This window comes from Aotus nancymaae, unplaced genomic scaffold (genome assembly GCF_030222135.1).
Source record: "Aotus nancymaae isolate 86718 unplaced genomic scaffold, 86718_ANA_hifiasm-v0.15.2.pri h1tg000046l, whole genome shotgun sequence".
Lineage (NCBI taxonomy): Eukaryota > Metazoa > Chordata > Mammalia > Primates > Aotidae > Aotus > Aotus nancymaae.
Genome location: NW_026988460.1, coordinates 26,013,330 through 26,027,203, shown reverse-complemented (window position 1 = coordinate 26,027,203; position 13,874 = coordinate 26,013,330). Strand labels below are relative to the sequence as shown.

The following is a 13,874-nucleotide window of genomic DNA, read 5'->3' as shown; positions in this document are numbered from 1 at the left end:
GCAGAAAATGCATTACCTAGACAAGATTTAATTTTTAAAATGGGGGTGCAGAGGTGATGCTAAATAAGTACTCTGGAAGCCAGGTGTCAAGTCTCAATTTGCTATGACCTGTGTTATCTTGGGCAAGTCCCTTAACCTCTGAGTCTCAGACAAAGCAAGGAGCAATAAATACTTCTAGGGTCTTTTTTTTTTTTTTTTTTTTTGAGATGGAGTTTCACTCATTGCCCAGGCTGGAGTGCAGTGGCATGAACTCGGCTCACTGCAACCTCCACTTCCAGGGTTCAAGCGATTCTCCTGCCTCAGCCTCAGGAGTAGCTGAGATTACAGGCGCACACCACCACACCTGGGTAATTTTTTATATTTTTAGTAGAGATTGTGTTTCACCATGTTGGCCAGGCTGGTCTTAAACTCCTGGCCTCAGGTGATCTGCCCACCTCAGCCTCCCAAAGTGCTGGGATTACAGATGTGAATGACCACACCTGGCCCTAGGTTCTATTCTAAAAGCTTTATTATCTCAATGGGGTAGTAAATAGATGGTAATTTTTTTTTAATTGCTAAAAATTGGCCTCTCTTAATGTTCTTACTTCTTTACCCCCATGCCTTCCAATACTTCTCTCTTTTTTTTTTTTTTTTGAGACTACCTTGGATGATATAGACTATTTTATATTTTGAACATTTTCTTGAATTCTCATAAAACTTCCAAGGACTCAGGAATTTGGTGATGGAGGAGGGAGGTGTTAGGTCAAAGTTTGTTTCTTAACATTGTAACGTTTTAAAAGTTATCGGTCCATTTAAGTTTTCTATTTTTAATGCCAATTCTGTCATGTGATAGTTTTTCTGAAATTTTATTTATTTATTTTTTTTAGAAAGGAAAAAAGAAAAAAAAAGGAAGAAAGAAATAGAGAAAGAAAAAAAAAACAATGAAAGAGAGGAAGAAAAAGGAAGAGAAGGAGGGAGAGAACGGGAGTATAGCTTTATTGCCCAGGCTAGAATGCAGTCTAAAAATGGGAATTGAAAACCTCTTTTATATAATAAGACCTCTTTTATATAAATAAGACAGTATTACATTAAAGTGAGAAATATGGTCAAGTTAAACTGTCAAGTGAAGTGATAATAATTCAGAGATTTGTTTCACAGACTGTATTTTATTTAAGCATACTTACTCCCTGACTTAAAAATTGTTTAAGTCATATGTTCCTAATAGTGCTTAGAAATCTATTGCAAGAAATTAGTTTTCCAAGTACATACAATGTACTCTTCAGAAGTTTAGCTTCATCCATTATACCGAATTATTTTGAGATTCATCTAGGTTGCTGAGAGTATCAACTGTTCTTTATATTGCCAAGTGGTATTCCATTGTACAAATACACCAAATTTGTTTATCCATACACTTGATGGATATGTGAGCTGTTTACAGTTTTTAGCTATTACCAATAAAGCTGCTGTGAATATCTGTGTACAAGTCTTTTTTTGTGAATATGCAGTTTCATTTCTCTTGAATAATTAGAATAGATGAATCATATGGCATGTTCACATTTACTTTGAAAGAAACTGCCCAATTGTCTTCCAAAGTAGCTGCTCCATTTCACATTCCTATCGTCAGTATATGAGAGTTCCAGATGATCCAGCATTCTTGTCACATGTGACTAATCCTTTTCATTACAGCCATTCTAGGGAGTGTGTAGTGGTATCTCATTACGGTTTGAATATACATTTCCCTAACGACTTATGATTGAGCATCTTTTCATGTACTTATTTGGCATCCACTTACATTATTTGATGAACTTCATTCAGATTGTTTCACCCTTTTCTTATGGGGGGGTCTTTCTATACTTGAGTTACAATTCTTTATATATTCTAGATACACATCCTCTGTCAGATACATGTTCTGCAAATATTTTCTCCCAGCCCGAGGCTTGAGTTTTCATTTTCTTAAAGGTATCTTTCAAAGATTAAAAGTTTTTAATTTTTATGAAATCCAATTTAGTGATTTTTTTTCCCCTTTACACTTCATGCTTTTTGTATTTTAAGAAATCTTTGCCTACCCCAAGGTCACTAAGATTTTCTCCTGTATTTTCTTTCTGACAAAAACTTTCTGGAGTTGTATGGCTTTAGCTCTTCAAGTTAGGCCCATGATTTATTTGAAGTTAATTTTTATGTCTGGTGTGAGGTAAGGGTTGAGGTACTTTGTGTGTGTATGAATCTCCAATTGTTCTAGCACCACTTGTTAAAAAGAGTGAATATATACAGGACAAAAATAACTCCAATTCCATTCCATTTAACCCTTTCCCCTAAAATAAGTCCCCTGGCTTAGTTTATATGAGCCATCATTAAAAACATTCCCTTGCACACCCTTAGCTTCCTTGGCCTTCTCCTTTCCCCAAACAATTGGCAAAACTCCAATCCTGCCAATCTAACTCTCTGATTCCATACCTGAACCCTTACAGTTGAAAGTGACAAGAAAATACACAAATCTATGCCAACCAATGACACTTAAAATTTGTGTCCACTAACCTCAAATGAGCATTTGATTCTATTCAGTAATCTGACTACATTTCTCTAGTCTATTCACTCCCATATTCTCATGAAGGACTATTTCACACTTAACTCTCTTCAAATCCAATACTCCTTCCCCTATCTTCATTCCTCTTATGACCTGACTTCCTACATCACTGAAACATTCTGCTATTATGGCTCCCTCCTCTACTAATTGTTGGTCCTTGAGCAAATTACTTGATTTCCAAAATGGCAATAAAAATATTGCCCATTCTACAATCTTATTGTAAAGAATAAATGAGACAATATATACATGGAAAGTATTTAATATACAGACTAGCACAAAGTAAAGGAATACTAAGAGCTGCTATAACTTTTTCTTACTGTTACTACTACTATTAAACATGTACCACATTATGATCATAATGTAAATTTAACAGAGTAAGATTCAGTAAGGATTAGACTAGTGCACTTATTTGTAAGTATCTCTATATCAGCCGGGTGCTGTGGCTCACACCTGTAATCCCAACACTTTGGGAGGCTGAGGTGAGCAGATTACCTGAGGTCAGGAATTCAAGACCAGCCTGGCCAACATGGTGAAACCCTATCTCTACTAAAAATACAAAAAGTTTGGCATGATGGCTCATGCCTGTAATCCAGCTACTTGGGAGGCTGAGACATGAGAATTGCCTGAACCCAGAAGGCAGATGTTGCAGTGAACCAAGATCACACCACTGCACTCCAGCCTGGACTAGAGAGAGAGACTCCGTCTTAAAAAGAAAGTATCTCTACATATAAGCACACATACATATATATTCCTGTATATATGTATCTGTATGTATCCATGGAAAGGGATTACATTTAATTCAAGATTGTAAATTCTATTTTTATTTATTTTTTTTACTTTTTGTGCATAAAATTTTTTTTTATTTTTATTTTAGGTTCAGGAGTACACATGCAGGTTTGTTGTGAATTCTATTTCAATTAACATTTCGATTAGGTATCATTCGAAAACTGCTAGTATTTTACCAACATGTCTGCATTTCTTTCTTAAGATACAAAATCTGTAGGAGTCTAAATCATGATAGGAAAAAAAATGTGGAAGGATACTACTACCTCCATCAATTCATGTGCTTCCACTTACACTGTTCAAATATGGAATGTCCTATTCTCCTCTGTCCTTTCAAACAATTCAACTAAACAAATGTTTAAGTGTCTTAAAAATGGAAGACATTGTACCATTTCAGCTGGATCAATAAAAATTAGAAAAGAATCTTTTTTTCTCTATGCTTTCCTGAAATCGAAGAGAGATTATTTTATACCCAACACACTGATGTTAACAATATCTATTTAGGCTAGACCTAAGACATAGATGTTTAATTTCATATTCTGTCTTCCTACCACAGAGTCCCTTCTGTGAAATAACTTGCATCCAAAATACAAGCATTTGCAGCTAAGATCAGGCAAAGGCTTAATCTCTGAAAAGCACTCACAGAAGATTAAACCAGTGAATTTACAATCTGTTCAACAGTGGGGTTTCTCTGAGTTTTTCTCCCCGATCATCTCCCCGGAAATTTTCTCCCTGGAAATCTATACAACAGTTTTCCAAACAATAGTCATAATGCATTCATTCATAGGATCGCTACTCAGAAGCACATAAATAAATCAGTACACAGCCAGAACCATCCAAACATGTTTTGACAGATCCAGGCCAACCAATTGCAAAGCTTCTGAATATGCACACCCTACAGGCCTATGCAGCACCAGCCTTTGGCTCCAGTGTATGTTCCTTTCCTTCCTGTAGGCTTAGTTCTAGCTTTTGAGGAAAGAAAAATAAAGCTATCAGTTGAATGGATCAACTTCCAGCAGGGTAAAAAGAAAAAGATTGTCATATAAGTCCCATTAAACAAACATTTGCTTGGTAGAAAGGCAAGCAACTTAAAGACAATGTAACAAAAATTCAATTTTAATTTTTCAAAGATTGAAAGAATAAGAAAATATTCAGATATGCTACTTTAATCATATTATAAACCATAAACAATAGGATGGCTATTATCAGGAAAACAGCTAAGTGTTGGCAACGATGTGCAGAAATTGGAATCTTTGTGCATTGCTGATAGGAATATAAAATGGTGCAGCCACTGCGGGAAACAGCATGGTGGTTCCAAAAAAATTAAAATTAGAATTATCATACAATCTAGCAATTCTACTTCTAGGTACATATCCAAAAGAATTCAAAGCAAGGCCTCAAAGAGATACCTATACACCCTCATAGCAGTACAGATGCACAGGTAAAATGCAGCCTATACATACCACGAAATGTTATTCAGCCTTAAAAAGGAAGGAAGTTGCCAAGTGCATGGTTGGTTCACGCCTGTAATCCCAGCACTTTGGGAGGCTGAGGCAGGAGGACTGCTTAAACTGAGGTCAAGACCAGCCGTGGCAACATAGTGAGACCCTGTCTCCACTAAAAATAAAAAAAAATTAGACCAGGTGTGCTTGCACATACCTGTGGTCCCAGCTACTTGGGAGGCTGAGGCAGGAGTATTGTTTGAGCCTGGAAAGTCAAAGCTGCAGTGAGCCCTGATCATGCCACTGTACTCCAGCCTGGGCAACAGAGCGAGACCCTGTCTCAAAAAAGAAAGAAAAAGGGGCCGGGAGAGGGGATGGTGGCTCATGCCTGTAATATCAGCACTTTGGGAGGCTGAGGCAAGTGTATCATTTGAGGTCAGGAGTTTGAGACCAGCCTGGCCAACATGGTGAGACACCATTTCTACTCAAAATACAAAAATTAGCTGGATGTGGTGGCAAGCGCCTGTAATCCTAGCTACTTAGGAGGCCAAGGTAGGAGAATTGCTTGAACCCAGGAGGTAGAGGTTGCAGTGAGCCAAGATCATGCCACTGCACTCCAGCCTGGGTGACAGAGTGAGACTCCATCTCAAAAAAAAAAAAAAAAAAGTGGGGGGGAAGGAAATTCTGCAGTATACAACAACTTAGATAAACCTTGAGGACAGATATTACGCTAATAAAATAAGCCAATCACAAATAGTTTTGGTTCTACAAGACAAAAGGAGTTACAGAGATGGATGGTCGTGATGGTTGTACATTATGAATGTATTTAATACCACTCAACTGTACCCTTGAAATGGTTGAGATGGTAAATTTTGTATTATGTGTTACAATTCTAAAAACTGAAGAAAACAGTTTTTTAAAAAATCATAAACTGACTAGCATAAAGAACACTACAGCTCAAAGCCAAACAACGCCCATTTTGTTTTTAATTTTTAACTTTCTGTCCATGTTGACTCCATTAGATGACATATTTCTGAGTAATGAAGTCATTTTGGTCTTAACATTTTATAAAATTCTAGAATAAAAATAGAAGGCTTATGGGAAGAGAGGAGATTGTTGGGTAGGAGGAGTATATTATTAACTACTCCAAGTGTCAATTAATAATGCATCCTTAATTATTTGCCAACACACAAGAAACACAGCCAAGGAAACAGTTTCTGGGAAGCACCACAATTACTGATTTGATCATTTATAAAGTATTTTTCTGTACTTACTCTTTGGTTAAAACTGGGGTATCATGAGCTATAATTATGCCACTGCACTTTAGCCTGAGCAACAGAGCAAGACCTTGTTGCTGGAAAAAAAAAAAAAAAAAAAGAAATACCAAAAACTGTAGCATACATTGCAGAATACAAACAAATATAAAAATCTAAAAGATAGGAAAAGTACCCGTAAGCGGCTACTCAGGAGGCTGAAGCAGGAGGACTGCTTTAGCCCAGGGGGTCTAGGCTGCAGTGAGCTATGATTGAGCCACAGCATTCCAGCCTGGGCAATGGAGTGAATATGCACTCCCCACCTCAAAAAAAAAAAAAAAAAAGAAAGAAGTAAAATAATATCAAACTAAACAAAATAAGACAGTGGTATAAGAGTAGATATTAGGGAATACTTATGTTAGTGAGATTTGCCCAGTTTAGAGAAGGCATCCTCAAGAAATGATACTTGTGCTATGATCTGAAGGAGGAGTAGATGTTAACTTGGCAAAGAAAGGAGAGATGGGAGACGGCTGTCCAGACAGAAGAAACAGCAAGTGCAGAGGCCCTGTGGTAGAAGGGAGACTGGTGAAATGAAGGACCCAAATTAAGGCTAGCATGGCTTGAGCAGTGACAGAGAGAAAAAGATCATGGTTTCAAGTGAAGAGAGAGGCCTGTCCTTGTTAGGTTTTCATAGGTCATGTTAAGAAGTCTTTGCTGTTATCCTAAGTATCCTAAGAGGAATAATAGAGGATATATTTAAATAAGAGTATATATCTAAATCTAAAAGCAATGCATTATCTCCTCTTTTTGGCTGTCAAAATGTACCTCAAGATCGACACATCTAAAACCTAAATCATGATCTCCCCCTTAAAAAAAACCTGTCTTCCTTTAGCATCCCTTTTGTCAGTAAAGAGCACTAAGTTACTTAAGTCAGAAATCTAAGACTCCTCTCTTCTCCACTTCATATTCTACCCATCATCAAATTCTGCTGACTATATCTCCTAAATATTCTTGAATTAATGCCTTTCTATCCTTTTTACCAACATAACTCTAAGTAAGCCACCATCACCTACCACATGGACAACTAGATTAAATTCCTAACCAATATCCCTAATCTACTTTGGTACCCCTTCAAGCCATTCTTCATATTTCAGTTGAGTGTTCTTATCAAAAAAGCAAATCTGCCGGGCATGGAAGGCTGAGGTGGGTGGATCACTTGAGGTCACAAGTCCGAGACCAGCCTGGCCAACATGGTGAAACCCCATCTCTACCCAAAATACAAAAATTAGCCTGGTATTGTAGTGCACACCTGTAATCCCAGCTACTCGGGAGGCTGAGACAGGAGAATCGCTCAAACCTGGGAGGCTGCAGAGAGCCAAGATCACGCCACCACACTCCAGCCTAGGCAACAGAGTGAGGCTCCATCTCAGAAAGAAAAAAATAAATCTTACTGTGTCCTTCCTTGCTTAAAAATGCTTTAATGACAGCCGGGTGCAGTGGCTCACACCTGTAACCTCAGCACTTTGGGAGGCTGAGGAGGGTGGATCACAAGGTCAAGAGATTGAGACCATCCTGGCCAACATGGTGAAACCCTATCTCTACTAGAAATACAAAAAAATTAGCTAAGCATGGTGGCATGCACCTGTAGTCCCAGCTACTCAGGAGGCTGAGGCAGGAGAATCACTTGAACCTGGGAAGCAGAGGTTGCAATGAGCCGAGATCGAGCCATTACGCTCCAGCCTGGCGACAGAGGGTAACTCCATCTCAAAAAGAAAAAAAAAAAAACTTTTAATGACTACTTATTCCTCTTAAGATACTTAAGATAACAGCAAAGACTTCTTAACATGACCCATGAAAACCTAACAAGGACAGGCCTCTCTCTTCACTTGAAACCATGATCTTTTTCTCTCTGTCACTGCTCAAGCCATGCTAGCCTTAATTGGGTCCTTCATTTCACCAGTCTCCCTTCTACCACAGGGCCTCTGCACTTGCTGTTTCTTCTGTCTGGACAACTGTCTCCCATCTCTCCTTTCTTTGCCAAGTTAACATCTACTCCTCCTTCAGATCATAGCACAAGTATCATTTCTTGAGGATGCCTTCTCTAAACTGGTCAAATTTCACTAATGTAAGTATTCCCTAATATCTACTCTTGTACCGCTGTCACAGGTGCAATTTAAACACTTAACATTTCTGTCTTCTCTGTCAGACCCTAAGTTCCATGGGGAAGGGTATCACAGCAGTTTTTGCTCCATATAATATCCCATTGCTTACGTGGCTCAATAAAAATGTGTTGTATGAATGAACAAATGCATGAACCATGCTTAAGAGCCAGAAAATATTATCTAGATTGCCTATGTCAAAGTTCAGCGGCCAGCAATCACAAAACATTTACCACTAGGTCAAACTCCCATCACCATTCACTATACTTTTCTTTAGCAAGATCTCTTTAGCTAAGATAATGAAGTTTGCTTATGACAGGCCGCCTTCTGGTGGCTTCCTATTTACATGAAGAAACTGAGGGAATGTGCTCTCTTTCCGGGTCCACAAGGGAGTGTAGTTTCAAGGGCAAGAACTTCCCAGTGCCATGCCCTCCTCCCATCTCTCTCCATCTGGGAGATTTAATGGTCTCGGTTTTAATTTTCTCAGGTGCAGGAAAGGGTCAAAAGTCAATCAATCCAGAGGAAGTTTAAAGGGGTTTAAAGAAACTCTTTTCATTGGTCGGAGGGCTTGGAGAAGGAGGGAATTCCTCCCAGTTTAAAAGTCCTTGTCCCCACACCCAGCGGATACTCCCTCTGGAGTCCCCTTCACACTCTCTCGTGGAAGCCTGTCTTTCCCTCCCAAACTCCATCTCTCTCTCAATGCCCTTCCACTCAGTGTGGAAGCTGCTTTCCTCTCCTGGATTCCGTCTTTCTGGATTCTCTCACTCAGTGTGAGAGGAGTTTTCCTTCTTTGGTTTTCCCCCTCTGGGAACCCTTCTCACTCAGTGTGAGAGCAGGTTTTCTTTCTCTCATTCAGTGTGAGAGTTGGCTGTTTCTTACTCTCTTTTCTCTTTCTCCATCTAAATAAATCACTTTTCTGCAAAAGCTTTTTGAGTCTAGTATTTACTTTACGAACGCAACTGCAGTGGTCCCCTCTCTCATTCTTGAGAGAGAGGGAAACCAAGAACCTTGGAGAAACGTCCTCTCAGAGGAGCTAAGGCCTGTCATAAGGGGAGCTAAGGGCTCCCCTGAACCCCAAAACCCCAACAAAACCATCAAAAACTCAAATTCCATTGAATAAAATAAAGCAATCTAAGAATGTCTGATTATAGCTTTCATAACAAAACTATAATATTAGTTTTTTAAGTTTTTATTAATACCTCATTGTCAAGTCCCAAAGCAAAGACAAATCATCCTTAGTTTGTCTTGAAATCTGAACCTCTTACTCAGCTTATCCCAAGATAAATCACTGAAAATAAAACTCAACCAAAAATAACATTTAAAGAAGTTAAAGTCTCTAACTTAAAGTCTGTAACTTAAAAAAATAAATGAAAAAAAATCAGTGGAAAAAGGAGAAGAAATGAGGGCAATGTTTGGATGAAAAACCCTCTTTGACCACAAAAAACAAGAAATACATCTTCCCCATGAATTCTACCAAGGTCAATTCTCAGCCTCATTCACGAAATTATTGGATAGCTTCCTTGGCCTAAAAACAGCAACAACAAAAAACCCCACATGATTTCAGTGACTATTCTAAAGCCTGAATATGGATATGGTCACCTAGGGAAATTGCCCATTTTGATGGTAAGCGACAGTTCTCAGTGATATTTCAATGATTTTTCTTAAGTCATAAAAACAGTAGATATTATAATTCATTTTTTAAAAAGGTAAATGAATGCAAAATATAAGACCCTGTTTTGTTTTGTTTTGTCTTGTTTTTTTATTGCATTTTAGGTTTTGGGGTACATGTGAAGAACATGCAAGATTGTTGCATAGGTACACACGTGGCAGTGTGATTTACTGCCTTCCTCCCTTCACCTATACCTGGCATTTCTCCCCATGCTATCTCTCCCCAACTCCCCACCCCCTGCTGTCCCTCCCCTATTTCCCCCCAACAGATCCCAGTGTGTAGTGCTCCCCTCCCTGTGTCCATGTGTTCTCACTGTTCAACACTCGCCTATGAGTGAAACGTGTGGTGTTTGATTTTGTGTTCTTGTGTCAGTTTGCTGAGAATGATGGTTTCCAGTTTCATCCATGTCCCTACAAAGGATGCGAACTCATTGTTTTTGATGGCTGCATAATATTCCATGGTGTATATGTGCCACATTTTCCCTGTCCAGTCTATCATTGATGGGCATTTGGGTTGGTTCCAGGTCTTCGCTATTGTAAACTGTGCTGCAATGAACATTCGTGTGCATGTGTCCTTATAGTAGAACGATTTATAATCCTTTGGATATATACCCAGTAATGGGATTGCTGAAGACCCTGTTTTAATTAGAAGCTGCAGTATCAAAAATTAGAGATTTAGGAAAAGATAAACATTTCTAGAGAAATAATGAGAATTAAAGAAAACACTGGTTCTTCAGATTCCAAAATGGCCAAATTGCAAGAAACTTTAGTAATACTATACTAATGTCAATTTCCTGATTTCAATATTACACTACAGTTACATAAGATGCCACCACTGGGGGGAGCTAGGGAAAGGATTCAAAGGACTCTGCTGTTTTTACAACCTTCTGTGTATCTACAATCATTTCAAAATACAGTGTTTAAAAAATATTAGTGGGGAGTATTCAAGATAATACAACTGTAATTTTAAGTAGTGTATAGCACTTTCCTGGGCACTGTGAGTCATTCTAGTGAATTACTGAACCTAAATGGATCATGCAAACTGCTAGATATGCAGCCAGTGGTCAGGAGCACAGGTAGCGTTGGGACCTCCAAACTTGTGGCTGATGTCTTAAGTGAGGACAGTCTCGTGGGGGACTATGACCTTAACCTATAAAGTCTATGTTAACTCCCAGTAGTGTCAGAATTACATTTCAACAACTTCGAGGTAATCTACTATCAGTATTTCTTTTTTCAAAAACACTGCCCTAGGAACTACAGTTCAGGTTTTCTAAGTCCCAAATTCAAAACTATGAATCAATGAATAATGCATTAAATGTCAAACAGTATTTTAAACATGTATGAGCAAAGAAAAACAACAGTTAAGAAAGAATTGGTTCTCAAAATAAAACAATGTTATACAACATCATGAATTTCTCCAACAAAGATTTGGGCTTTCAAGTTTTAATTCTGGTCCCAATCTCCAGTGAAATTACCTAACTTTCCCCCTCAACTAGCTGATTTACTAAATTAGCAAAACATGTAGATAAGGTACTTCTGTCTCTGAGTCAAGATATTCTTTTAGGGAGTCTAAAATGAAGAGTGAATGTGTTGTGCCTAACCCCTATTAACCTCAATAGGGATGGCACCAGGTTCAAGAAGCTGAAGAAGAGAACCAGAGCTGGCAAATGAGACACAGGATTATTATTTTTTTTTCTTTTTTTGAGACAGAGTTTCACTCTCATTGCCCAGGCTGGAGTGCAATGGCACGCTCTTGGCTCACAGCAACCTCCACCTCCCATGTTTAAGAGATTCTCCTGCCTTATCCTCCCGAGTGGCTGGGATTAAAGGTATGCGCCACCACGTCTGGCTAATTTTGTATTTTTAGTAGAGATGGGGTTTCTCCATGTTGGTCAGGCTGTTCTCGAACTCCTGACCTCAGGTGTTCCACCCACCTTAGCCTCCCAAAGTTCCGGGATTACAGGTGTGAGCCACCGTGCACCTGGTCAGGAGTTCGAGACTCCTGACCTCAGGTGTTCCACCCACCTCAGCCTCCCAAAGTTCTGGGATTACAGTGTGAGCCACAGCGCACCTGGCTTTTTTTAAGACAGAGTTTCGCTCTTGTTGCCCAAGCTGGAGTTCAATGGCATGATCTCAGCTCACCACAACCTCCGCCTCCCAGGTTCAAGCTCCTGCCTCAGTCTCCCGAGTAATTGGGACTACAGGCACACACCACCACGCCCAGCTAATTTTTGTATTTTTAGTAGAGACGGGGTTTCACCATGTTGACCAGGATGGTCTCAATCTCTTGACTTCGTAATCTGCCCGCCTTGGCCTCCCAAAATGCTGGGATTACAGGCGTGAGCCACCACACCCGGCCTTTTTTTTTTTTTTTTTGAGAGGGAATCTCACTCCCTCTCACTGCATGCAGGCTGCGGTGCAATGGTACAATCTTGGCTCACTGCAACCTCTGCCTCCCCCTGCCTCATCCTCCCAAGTAGTGGACTACAGGCGTATGCCATCACACCTGGCTAATTTTTTTATATTTTTAGTAGAGGGGGTTTCACCGTGTTGGACAGGCTGGTCTAGAACTCCTGATCTCAAGTGATCTGCCTCCCTCAGTCTCCCAAAGTGCTGGGATTACAGGAATGAGCCACTGTGCCCAGACATGAGATTTTACTAGGGGCTTACCTACAGGGGAGAGAGTCCCGTTGTGGTGGGTTGGACAGAAGAACCTCCTTACATACAGCTCAGTGGCAGCAGGCTGGACAAGACAGCCGCCTTAATTACAGTCCAGTGATGGCAGGCTGGACAACATATCTATACTGCCCAGTGGCAGTGGGCTGGACAAGACATCCTCCTTAACTACAGTCCAGTAATGGCAGGCTCAAAAACATATCTATATTGCCCAGTGGCAGCAGGCTGGAAAAAACATCCGACTTAACTACAGTTCAGTGAGGGCAGGCTGGACAACGTATCTATGCTGCCCAGTGGCAGCAGGCTGGGTAGGAAAACCACAACTGCTTGCAAACAGCATGCAGTTTATATCACATTTTCACTTAACATCCTCCCCTTAAAGACCTCCACCTGATAACCTTCATTTAACCCAAAACTCAGGGTCTTGATCCCCTATACGGTCTGATCCCCTGGACAGCCGGTGTTCCATGTAATGAGATGAGGCTGAGATGTTCCTCACAGACAAGGGATGGCCATTACCAGATTCCCTAGTTCAAAACACACATTCAGGTATGTCTGCCATACAAGTTTATTCTAAGGGTATACTTAAATTATTGACATCAGGTGTATTTACAGAGCATACAAAATTAAGTCTTAGAACCTGTGGTAATACCAATCTTAGCTAGCCAAAAGAAAATTTAGTTGTCAGTACTAAATATGCACAGTATGTATAGTAGCCAAGACTAGCACACTGATAGTGAATGTAGACTAAAAAATAAGTTTTTGAGACAAGGTGTCAGTCTGTCACTCAGGCTGAAGTGCACTGGAGTGACTGCTCATTGCAACCTCCAACTCCCAGGCTTCAAGTGATCCTCCTACCTCAGCCTCCCGAGTAGCTGGGACTACAAGTGTGTGCCACCACACATGGCTAATTTTTGGTTTTTTTGCAGAAATGGGGTTTCGTCATGTTGCCAAGGCTGGTCTGGAACAACTGCGCTCAAATTGATCCACCAACCTCAGCCTCCCAAAGTGCTAGATTACTGACGTGAGCCACTGCGCCCAGTCTTAATGTAATTTCTTGATTCTAGACTTCATCAACTAATTAAGACATACTTTTAATAACAGTCTTTTGAAGGGAAATACCACCATATTAGATGCACACAACCTCAAAAATTAAAATGCAAAGAAGTATGCCTCTTATAACTGAGAAACTAGAAAATTTAGGAAACACCAGCAGTATGTCTAACCAGCACCTATCATTTATTTGTTCCAAATTTTTCTAACTCAGAGTTGAACCAAAACACTACCCCTGTGCTGTGTTAGCTTGCATAGGAAAAAAAAAAGAAGAAGA

General features: G+C 39.7%; 1 protein-coding gene across 5 annotated transcripts in view; it reads right to left on the bottom strand.

Annotated features, from left to right (window-relative positions):
• Positions 1-13,874, bottom strand: part of TMCC1 (transmembrane and coiled-coil domain family 1) — a 255,738-nt gene that overhangs the window by 201,873 nt on the left and 39,991 nt on the right. The gene's annotated exons all lie outside the window — the stretch shown is intronic.